Genomic DNA, 12,016 nt, shown 5'->3' with positions numbered 1-12,016 from the left:
CAGAGCTTTCCTGTCAGAATGCCTGTTTGGACATACCTTAGAAACGTCCGAAAAAGAGCCTGACAATTTTTTTTGCACAGAGATTACTGCATTGGCATGCACAAGTATTCCAATGCATTATAGTTACATAATGGAAATAGTCAAAAGTAAAAGTCCCTTAGAGGATTTTAAAAAAAACAACAGTTTATTGATGTTTGTTAAACTTAGTGTCCCTCCAGTTATACCCTCCGTCCAAACTAACATCGGGGGCGTTGACAGACGCTCCTGCACGCAGGGCGGTACTGTTGTTGTGGCCACAGTACGACGCCCGGAGAGTATCATGCACAGGTCCAATTCTAATAAATTAGAGAGAGTATAATAGGAAGGACACTTTAATATACAAAAAAATATTCAAATCAAGACAATTTCTTACTCAAATCTATTTTATTTTATAAATAAGGCATAAAACGTTTAAAAAATATACACATTTAATATCCCAGAAATCATAACAATCTGGCTAAGGTTCAAGGATAGGAGCTGGTAACCCTGTAAGTTGTTATTTTTTATAAAGTAGTAATGCAGTAAGTTGTTTTTTTTGTACAATTATGGAAAAATACATTACAATTGAAACATTTTGTAAGGTCACCCTATTAGCAATCCAAATTTTATTAGCAATATAAAAAGTGTACAGCCAGAAACTGGAAAATATTAAAATATTCTTAGCTGGGAAGAAATCATAAATCAAATTAATTGCATAGTTAAGATGGAAGAAATTAAGTTTTCATTATTCGGGCAAAACAATTTTTGAAGAACATTCATTACAGCTGGAACTGATCTAGATATACTAACTCTTCAGAAACTGGGCGTATTATTTTTATGTACGTCCAAATCTCGTTAATGCTACAGCTTATTTTGTCCAGTTTGTGCTGAATTTGATAGTGCCTTATAAATAAAAGACTTTCACAAATATTCAAGGAATATATATAATTTGTGTGAAAATGTTTTTTTTCAAAAACTTTAAAAAGATAAATCAACCATATGAGCACCTAGAATAATTTTGATTTAAAAGGACACTATACATATAAATCAATCTCCTTCTAGACCCCTCCATCTTTGGTTAGAAGTTCGGCTAAGAAGCAGGGCTTAGTTTGTAGCTGGTTGTGGTGGGTGGGATTACATAGTTTGATTAAAATGTGCGCTAAGAACTTCACATTTGTAGTATAGTAAACGTGACAGTAATGCAAAATAATCTATACATAGCATTTGGTGGTCTGGGCACTCGCAGAGTGCTGTTGCAATGTTTTTTTTAGCAGCTGTTGTGGGGCCCAGCAGCAGATACGGTCCACACCCAATGTAAAGATGGCCTTAAAGGGAATGTGTTGCGAGTTTTTTTTTTTTAATTGAACAGTTAGTGTAAAAATGATTAAACATTGTTCTAAGTTTTTACTTTTTTTCACTAGTCAGGAAATATTATAAATTAGATTCTAATTTATAACACTTCCCAGTGCTGTTCACTAGATGGAGCAATTCCCAAAATTGCAGCATTGCATGTGGTAAAGCAACCACATTGCTTTATGCTGCAAAATTTGGGAAAACTCACTCGCTCTAGTGAGCTCTCAGAATCCCCCCTCCTTTATCCTGGCTAGTGGCGGGAGAAACAAGGGGATTGAACGGTCAAACCTCCTACACTGTGTGTCGCCATTTTTTGAGCTAACACACAGTGTAGTAGGTTAACATACACTAGTAAACACACAGTAAAACACGAACATACATAGAAATAACTTACCTGCTCCAGTCGCCGCCGCTCCCTCCGGTCCGTCCGCTCCGTCTGCTACCGCCACTCCAAGTGCACAAGTCCGGAAGCCGCGACCGTAAGTAGTAATCTTACTGTCCGGCCGCGACTTCCGGTCTACAGGAAAATGGCGCCGGACGGCGCTCAGTTCAACTTGGACTACGTGCGCCATTCCCACACATACGGCGTACAGCATAGTGAATGGAACGGGCCCCGTTCACATTCACTATGGGACTGTAGCTGCCGTATTCCATGTCTGTATGTATGTTTTTCCAGAAATGGAAAAAAAAATGGCAGCCCCCATAGGGAAGAAAAAGTTCAAAAATAAAAAAAGTAAAACACAAACACACAAATAAATATAAACGTTTTTAATAAAACACTAAAATCAAACTGATGTAAAAAATTTTTTTTTCGTGACACTGTTCCTTTAAAGGATATGGATAGCTAGTGATCACAGACAAACTGGAAATGCAAGAGATGACTAATAGCATATAAAGTGCTGAAAGGCCCAGCATGGTAGGAAAATATCATAATCTTTCAATTTCTTGAACTCACTTGCTTATGTTGGTCATGGGGAAGTGGAACCCCATTGTATTCCTAACTATATAACCCCATTATTACCAGATACACCCATTGCTACCTAAGATTTAAAGTAACCACACTAAGTATTTTTTGTATTTTGCGTTCAGAAATTTGTGGTCTTAGTGGACTACAGTGATGACGGCAAAAATGTCATGTAAGAGAACCATCATCAGGTATTAACCCGTTAGTGACCGGCCCATCGTGTTTCTACGTCGGTCACTAACGGGCCTTATTCCGATGCCATAGACTTTTTACGTCGCGGCATCGGAATAAGTTTACAGAGCAGGGAACTGTCAGATCTCCCTGCTCTCAGCTGCCAGAGGCAGCTGAGGGCTGGGAGCGTCCCTGCTCTGCCGTGTGAGATCGATATTAGTATCGATCTCACACGTTTAACCCCTCAGATGCGGTGCTCAATAGCGAGCACCGCATCTGAGTGGTTTTGGAGAGAGGGAGGGAGCTCCCTCTCTCCCCCACCGACACCCGGCGATACGATCGCCGAGTGTCTGTGTCTCTAATGGCAGACGGGGGTCTAATAAAGGCCCCCAGGTCTGCCCGAAGTGAATGCCTGCTAGATCATGCCGCAGGCATGACCTAGCAGATACCTGTCCGTGTCAAACGGACAGGCAGTAATACACTGCAATACAAAAGTATTGCAGTGTATTACAATAGCGATCGGAGAATCGCATATTATAGTCCCCTAATGGGACTAGTAAAAAAGTGAAAAAAAAGTTTAATAAAGTTAATTTAAAAAAAAATTTGAAAAAAATGAAAAACCCAGCTTTTCCCCTTACAAACAGCTTTACTATTAAAAAAACAAAATAAAGTTAAAAAGTTACACATATTTGGTATCGCCGCGTCCGTAACGACCTATTACATTATTTAACCCCCACGGTGAACGTCGTAAAAAAAATAATAAAAAACTATAGAAAAATTGCTGTTTTCTGCAAATACTGACTTTAAAAAAATGTAATAAAAAGTGATCAAAAAGTCGCATCTACTCCAAAATGGTACCAATAAAAACTACAAGTCGTCCCGCAAAAAAAAAGCCCTCATACAACCGCATCGGCAAAAAAATAAAAACGTTACGGCTCTTCAAATATGGAGACACAAAAACAAATAATTTTGAAAAAAAAGCGTTTTTACTGTGTAAAAGTAGTAAAACATACAAAAACTATACAAATTTGGTATCGTTGCAATCGTAACAACCCGCTGAATAAAGTTATTGTGTTATTTATACCACACGGTAAACGGCGTAGATTTGGGACGCAAAAAAGAGCGGCGAAATGTAAGATTTTTTTCTATTCCCCCCCAAAAAAAAGTTTATAAAAGTTAATCAATAAATAATATGTCCCTAAAAATGGTGCTATTAAAAAATACAACTTGTCCCGCAAAAAACAAGACCTTATACAGCTATGTCGACGCAAAAATAAGAAGGTTATAGCTCTTGGAATGCGACGATTGAAAAACGTAAAAAATAGCTTGGTCATTAAGGTCCAAAATAGGCTGGTCATTAAGGGGTTAATGTGTTTGCTGATGGTTGTTATTGTCCACAGCAAATAACGATGGCAGAGAAATATAGAATGACATGATTACTGGGAGTTTGTCTACCTGCTTTTATGACTGTCCCTATGTCTGCTGCACCAAAAACAGTATCCAGCTTTCCAGAAAAGACCATGACCAAGGCTACAAACCTCCACTGCCCTATTTTAGTAATACTCCCTCTAAAAAAGAGAGTGATTTGAGGACTAATAATATGTTAGGAGATTGCAAAAGCAAAGGTTAAACAATGGTTAGCTACTTAAAGGCTATGTACACCTTTGAAAAAATGTGTATCAGTATGATTGGTGCAACTTTGTAATTACATTTAATTAAAAAAAACGTCAGTGCCGCTGACTTGACATACAGGTTTCAGCGCTAGATACAGCTGCTCTGTATACAGAATACAAAACAGCTGTATCTGAAAAAGTGAAAATAATTTTTAATAAAATGTAATTACAAAGTTGCACCGATCACACTAGTACACACACACACACACACATATATATATATATATATATATATATAAAAATATATATATAGTTTTCAAAGGTGTGCATAGCCTTTAACTTGGTTGAGTATTCAGATGTAATATGATCTTATGTCGTTTCAGTTTTCTGTTATCTTTATTATATTTTGCACAAAGTGTCCCCACTATCACCCCAAAGTCGTTGAGAGCCCTAACCACATGCTCAAGTATGGTTAATATGTAAAACATTTAATGTAATTCCCTAAGGATCTAGTCAAGCAAACCTGTTCTGTTCTGTTTGTTGGGATTTGTGATAGAATCATGCGGACTTAGAATTATGTTGTGTTAAAGAAAACCCACAGCATCGGGATGATGTCTTCCCCGCTGGCATTCCCTTTCTCTCATTGTATGTATATAAAAATATGTGGGAAAATATACATAATTTACATAATATTCTCTGATTCAGCGCTGGCAATATGTCTAACCGCACTTTCTTTTATAAAGTGACTACACTGGTCTTCACAAGAGTATGCAGATCCTTCAAGGTCACTTTAGCAAGCAGAGTCGGCATCAAGAAAGCAATGGCAAGCATAATCTGTTCTTGCAGTGATTAGAATGGGAATTTCAGCTTTGTACCAGAGATTTCCCTAAAAACAATCAAAGGCAATGCCAGATACTACTGTAATTAATTTAACAGAAGACTATATGGAATTATTTTGACTGTAAATCTTAGAAGACCATTAAAAATTTGGCAAACATAATTGTCTATTTTAAATTTGTGCTTTGAGTGATTAGGAAATAAAATAGTCACCAGTCTATCCATTACAGGGGACATTGAGGGGAGTATTTTTTTCATATTCAAATATGAGAAGATACTATAAATATTAAAGAGGTTGTCCCAGTATTAAATATTATTGCAATTTAATTCAGCATTATAAACGAATTAGTTTTGTAATTTACCTCATGTTACAAAAATGCTCCAGCTGTGAGATATTCCCTTTACTTCATTATAATGGCGCCCCCTGGTGTTAAGCAGGTATAGTAATGTGCATGTCCTCCTACTGAGCTGAATAAGCACATGCTCAGTTTCACTCTCCACCTGCCACCAGCTTATAGAAAATGTCTTCTCTGCTTGTCAGTAAAGAAGTAGAGAAGAATTTCAGAAGCACAGTAAGAAACACATATGAGAGCCAGCAGTTTGCTTAGATGAAGAGAGAGCTTGCATACAGCACTGCTTACATATAGCATGGAGCTCTCCCCTCTCCTGCTTCATCCTCTCACTGTGTGTAAGCTGCAGGCTCTCCCTCTTCTTTAGTTATATAGGGCTGGGCTCTCCCTCTAAAAAGACATGTAATAGGGGGTATTTGGAAAGCTTCTCCAAGAGAGAAGGAAGAGGCAGTGAAACAGAATGATCGGCCTATACAAGCTATGACATGTTGGGGGAGGAGCTTCAGCAGATAGAGCACACCCCCTGAGCTTCCAGCCTGAAGAAAGTCTAGCAGAGAATAGGAAAATCTCTGGATCCATGTAAGATACAGGGCTGGTTCCAGCTTTATTAGAAAGAGATTGCTATGCATTATATTATGCCTGCTTTTCTATTTTTCGTTAATTCTGGGACAACCCCTTTAAATACAATTTATTTCTTAATTATTAATAAAGACTATACAATTGTTTAAGCTTTCATTATCTTAATGTAAGGGTGGATGTTGTATTCATAATTCAATAAATCCTTTTACATTAAAGGGGCTATCCAATTTCTAAAAATGTTTTGCTAATGGCTGAAAATGAGCTAACTAGATGTAGGATGTGACCGCTGCAGCCAATCAGAGGGCTCAGCGATGTTGAATCGTATTTCTGGCATAATGTCAGACATACAACACATGACCGCTGAGCCCTCTGATTGGCTGCATTGGTCCCATGCCACGTGCATATAAACATTCACTGGGAGTGCCGCCGGAGCCCCCAGGGTTAGATTTTTATTAATTTATCTAATTTTTACCCATTAGCAAAAAGTTCAGTGCCTCCTACCCAGGGGCATAGCTAAATGCTCATGGGCCCTGGTGCAAGAACTCAGCTTGGGCCCCCCTACCCCTCCCCAACACCACAAGACTCCTGCCACACCTATGCCCAGCCCCCTTGCCCAACAGCCCCCATGGATGCCCCCACAGTATAATGCCCCCCATAGCCACCCCCACACAGTATAATGCTTCCACAGCTGCCCCCACACAGTATAATGTTCCCATAGCTGCCCCGACACAGTATAATGCCCCCATAGCTGCCCCCATACAGCATAATGCCCCCATAGCAGCCCCATACAGTATAATGCCCCCATAGCAGCCCCATACAGTATAATGCCCCCCATAGCCACCCCCATACAGTATAATGCTTCCACACCTGCCCCCACACAGTATAATGCCCCCATAAGTGCCCCAATACAGTATAATGCCCCATAGCAGCCCCATACAGTATAATGCCCCTCATAACTGCCCCCCACACAGGATAATGCCCCCCATAGCTGCCCCCACACAGTATAATGCCCCCATAGCTGTCTCCCCACAGTGTAATGCCCCCATATCAGCCCCCTATACAGTATAATACCCCCCATAAATGCCCCCATACAGGATAATGCCCCCATAGCAGCCCCATACAGTATAATTCCCTTCATAGCTGCGACCATATCAGCCCCCCATACAGTATAATGCCCCCATATGTGCATAATAGAAAAATAATAAAATTGCTAACCTATCCCAGTACCCACGGCGGGTGGAGGATCCTTCTCCTCCTTTGCATTTAAAACGGTTCCTATCCAGGTGAGAACAACTGAGATTTTAAATACTGCGTATTAAATGGCTTTTTTTATGGTTTGGGCGCTGTAGGCAATAGACTACAGCAGCCAAATATGAGCAGAATTGAGAAATATTCAGCTGAATGCAACCAGCGACTAAATATTTTGTCAAGGCTTTGTTTCCATTCACTTGTCATTTCTATGATTCCATATTATTTCTACAAATGACAGAAGAAAAGTTGCTCAAAACAACTCTGGTATATTTACGTTTCGTTTTTAATCGCTTTTTGCCAAGATTACGTAAATTTTCTCATATAATTATACCCTGAAAAACCAAGTATGTCCAATCACAGTTTCTTCTGATAGGGGACGTCGGATACAGTTAGGGTATGTTCACACGGGGCGAATACGCTGCATAAAGGTACACAGCGTATCTACCTTGGAACCCACAGTGAATTCCATCTGAAAAACAGCACCAAATTGTGGTACAGTTTTTCGGCCAGGATGTCCACTGCGGAAAAGAGCAGGTAAAAAATAAAAAAGCCTATACTTATTCATAGTCATGGTGACGCGTCCCTCTGACGTCTTGCAGCCTGGCCTCCTGGGATGGCGTTTCATCCCATGTGATAGATGCAGCCTGTGATTGGCTGCAGCAGTCACATGGCATGAAACGTGATCCCTGGAGGCCAGGCTGGATGCAGAAGCATAGAGCTCTGGGTAAGTATCTTCTTTTTTTTTTCCGACGCAAAAATCTCAACATTTGCATCAGAAATTGTAATGCTGCAGGTCAATTTATGAACGGTTTTTTTTCAGCGAGTTTTTTACACAGCGTGTGGATGAGATTTGTTCAAATCTCATCCACTTTGCTGCTACTGTATTACGCTGCGGATTTTCTGCAATTAAATATGTTGCGCATATCCTCAGAATTTACGCTACGTATGAACTTACCCATAGGCTGTTCATATAGACTTGTAGAAAGTGGTTGGATATGCTGCAAAACATCTCATGTCTAGGGCCAGCTTTAACCCCTTAACGACCGCCGTATAGTGTTTTTATGGTGGTTCAGGGTAGTTCTTCTGAAGTGCCACCTTTTCACGGTGGCACTTCAGAAGATGTTTGACCCAAATCGGGCGCTCTACTTGTGAAGCCCAGGCTGTTGCTAACAGCCTCGGGGTTTAGGGCAACGATCAGAGGCCAATAGCAGTGATCTCCGATCATATTTAACCGCTGCATTTGAGTGGCTATGGAGGTAATGGGTTCCCTCTCACCAGTATCGACACCCCGCGATGCAATCATCCTCCCACCCAAAAAATATGATTAAAAAGTGATCAAAAAAATCGCATGTACTCCTAAGGGTATGTTCACACGGCGGGGGTCCGTAACGGCTGAAATTACGGGGATGTTTCAGCCTGAAAACATCCCCGTAATTTCAGCCGTACCGGCATGTGCAGGCGCTTGAACGCCGCGTCAATTACGTCCGTAATTAGCGCTGCTATTCATTGGAGTCAATGAATAGCGGCTCCAATTACGGCCAAAGAAGTGACAGGTCACTTCTTCTACGCGGGCGTCTATTTACGCGCCGTCATTTGACAGCGGCGCGTAAATATACGCCTCGTGTGAACAGACAAACGTCTGCCCATTGCTTTCAATGGGCAGATGTTTGTCAGCGCTATTGAGGCGCTATTTTCGGGCGTAATTCGGGTCAAAAACGCCCGATTTACGTCCGTAAATAGGCCGTGTAAACATACCCTAAATGGTACCAATAAAAATTACAAGTCATCCCACAAAAAAAACAAAAAAAAGCCCTCATACAGCTACATCGGCAGATAAAATAAAAACTTTATGGCTCTTAATATATGGCGACACAAAAATAAATAATTATGAAAAAAAAGTGTTTTTACTATGTAAATAGTAAAACATTAAAAAAAACTATATAGATATGGTATTGCCGCAATCGTAACGACCCGCTGAATAAAGTTATTATGTTATTTATACCACACGGTAAATAGCTTAAATTTAACACGCAAAAAAGTATGGCGAAATTTCAGTTTTTTTTTTCATTACCCCACAAAAAAGGTAATAACATTTAATCAATAAATTATATATACCCCAAAATGGTGCTATTAAAATATACAACTTGTCCTGCAAAAAAAAAGTCCTTATACAGCTATGTCGGTGGAAAAATAAAAAAGTTATAGCTCTTTGAATGTGACGATGTAAAAACGTAAAGGTTTAAAATACCTTCGGTATTAAGGGGTTAATGACGGACTAAGACCATGTTTAATTGGGTCTTTATTTATGTAATATGGTATTTGTGTTTCCATTACTTTCATTGGCCCATATCATTTTACGTAAATTATCTGATGTTAGTTGAATGACTTTTTTTTGTGACAGATTTGACCGTCCCATTATAATAACCAACTTTGCCACGCCAGCTGCGCTGCTAATCGCACTTCGTCCTGCTGCGCATTCGTTATCACAATTTACTTCCACCAGATCTCTATGGAACAAGCCACTTCAATGATTTTATGTAACGAGCAAAAGACTTGCATTTGCTCCCCCCTCACCAGTGTATTCCACCGCAGTCACAGCCACATCCTGGTACGAGACAGATTTATTATTAAAAGAAATAGCAATACAATTACACACCAGGATGCTGGACAGTCCTTCTGCTGGAAAACAAATATACATGTGAAAGAGGCTCTGTCACCAGTTTATAAATGCCCTATATCCTACCTAATCTTATAGGCGCTTTAGGTCTTATTCACACGAACGTGTCTGTTTTGCATGCGTAAAGAACTCAGCGCTTTTCCTGCGTTGCAGTTCATTGTGACATCCATGTACGGTGCGTGTCTGCGTTTTTTACACGCGTATGTCATGCGATAACGGAATATCTGATACAAGTTTAGATCCTGAACAGCGTATCTGCATAGTCGTATAAATAAACATGGTTCATGGGATTTATAACTGCATAAGTGGGCAGCATATCCATCCATATAGGAGACGTTTGGGTGATAAATCTTGTGGGAGTTGTAATGATATTTAATAATATTTGAGAAACAGGGGACCGAAAGTGAATGGACCACTTGTGCCCATGCCTGACCAGTGCTCCATTTATTTCTATAGGACATTCGGAAGGTCTCCGGCAGGTCCATAGAAATGGATGGAGCGCTGGACCCCCGTTCTCCTTATCGCTGGGGGTACCAGCGGTTGGACCCCCAGCGATCACACATGTATTCCCTAGTAGATAAAACCAAGACCTTCACAAAGAAGGAATAAAAGACATATGGTGGGTAACCTGGATATATAGACTGTGTCAAGGCCTTACAAAATAGCATTAGTGAATCAAGGAAATAAGTACTACAGGGTTGAAGCGAATGTACAATCTAGTATTAGTGATAAATATTACATATAAATAAAGAAGGAAAATGAAATGGGATAAAATAGTGTTAACCCCCTATATAAAAATATAGACAACATCCCCAGAGTACAATGCCACATGCAAGATATATCACAGAGATATCCAAGCCAAAGAGGACCAGTTCCAGGGTACACCACCACAAACCCAACGCGTTTCACTAAATATAGGTAAATAAGATATAACAACATTTCCTTTGTAAGAAAGGTGTCATGCTGCATGTCAGATGATCCCGTCAAGAAACCGAGAGGGATACGCTGCTTTGCATACAGAGACTTTATGGGACCTTCAAGTGGGTGTTATTGCACCCAATTGGTTAGCATTAGTAGGGACTTCTTTCTCTTTCCCTTATAGATTGTAAACTCTTGCAGGTAGCACTCTCTCTCATTCCATGGTAGTCTGATACTCCGTAGGGATATGTAGTCTACTGCATTTGTTTGTTTATTCATATGTTATATATCTAAAACCCTATAAATGATATATGCACATTGCCCAGACGCTATAAAATAAATAATAATAAAAATAATGATAAAACAATCTAATAAATGGGAAGGGGTAATCTTTAAGTTGTTTCACCGTATAACCACCAGATGGCACCAGTAAACCATCCCTTTGGGTGTAACTATATGACAGCTACACTGTGACGTTACCTTGCCTACACTGTAAATATTCGGACCCACATCATCTTTACATTAATATTCGAAAAATGTCTTTGTAAATCAGCTGAATATTCTTATATACAACGTTTTTCGAATAGCTATTTATTTAGTGTCTTATATATGAACTTGTTATGTGCCCTGTAGTTCAGGCTAAACTGTGATAGTTGAAGCTTAAAGTGTAGCTAAACGTTTGACAAACTTCTGACATGTCATAGTGACATGTCAGAAGTTTGGATTGGTGGGGGTCCGAGCACTGAGACCCCCACCAATCGCTAGAACGAAGTAGCTGAAGCACTCGTGTGAGCGCTCAGCCGCTTCGTGTCTGTCCGGCTTTTTCTGGAAATAAATGTATCATGTATGGATTCAATAGAAAGTCTATGAGCCCGTACTCCGATACATCGGCTTTCCGGAAAAAAATGCGGCACAATTTTGCCACATTTGCACTGTGACATGAATTCTCAGTCTGATACACTGAATGGCCACTTTATTAGAGACACGTACCTCACGATTAGAGCTTCCCTGTACAGAAATGAGACATGTGAAACCGGTGTGGAGAAAAAAATCAAGTAAACAAGTTTTCCGTGGTTCAGATTTAGTGTAAATCCACATTAGGACGGGAAATTTGAACGATCTGAGCAACTTCGAATGAGGCATGGTCATTGGTGCAAGACTAGCCGGGTCATTATTTCAAAAACTGCCAGTCTTGTGGGGTTTTCTCATACAATGGTGTTAAGTGTAAACCTAGAATGATGTGATCGAGAAAAAACATCCAGCGAAAGGGGATCCTGTGGATGTC

The sequence above is a fragment of the Rhinoderma darwinii genome, chromosome 7 (assembly GCF_050947455.1).
Source record: "Rhinoderma darwinii isolate aRhiDar2 chromosome 7, aRhiDar2.hap1, whole genome shotgun sequence".
In the NCBI taxonomy this organism is placed as follows: Eukaryota; Metazoa; Chordata; class Amphibia; order Anura; family Rhinodermatidae; genus Rhinoderma; species Rhinoderma darwinii.
The sequence above is the reverse complement of the archived record's forward strand: the minus strand, read 5'-3'. Positions refer to the sequence as shown.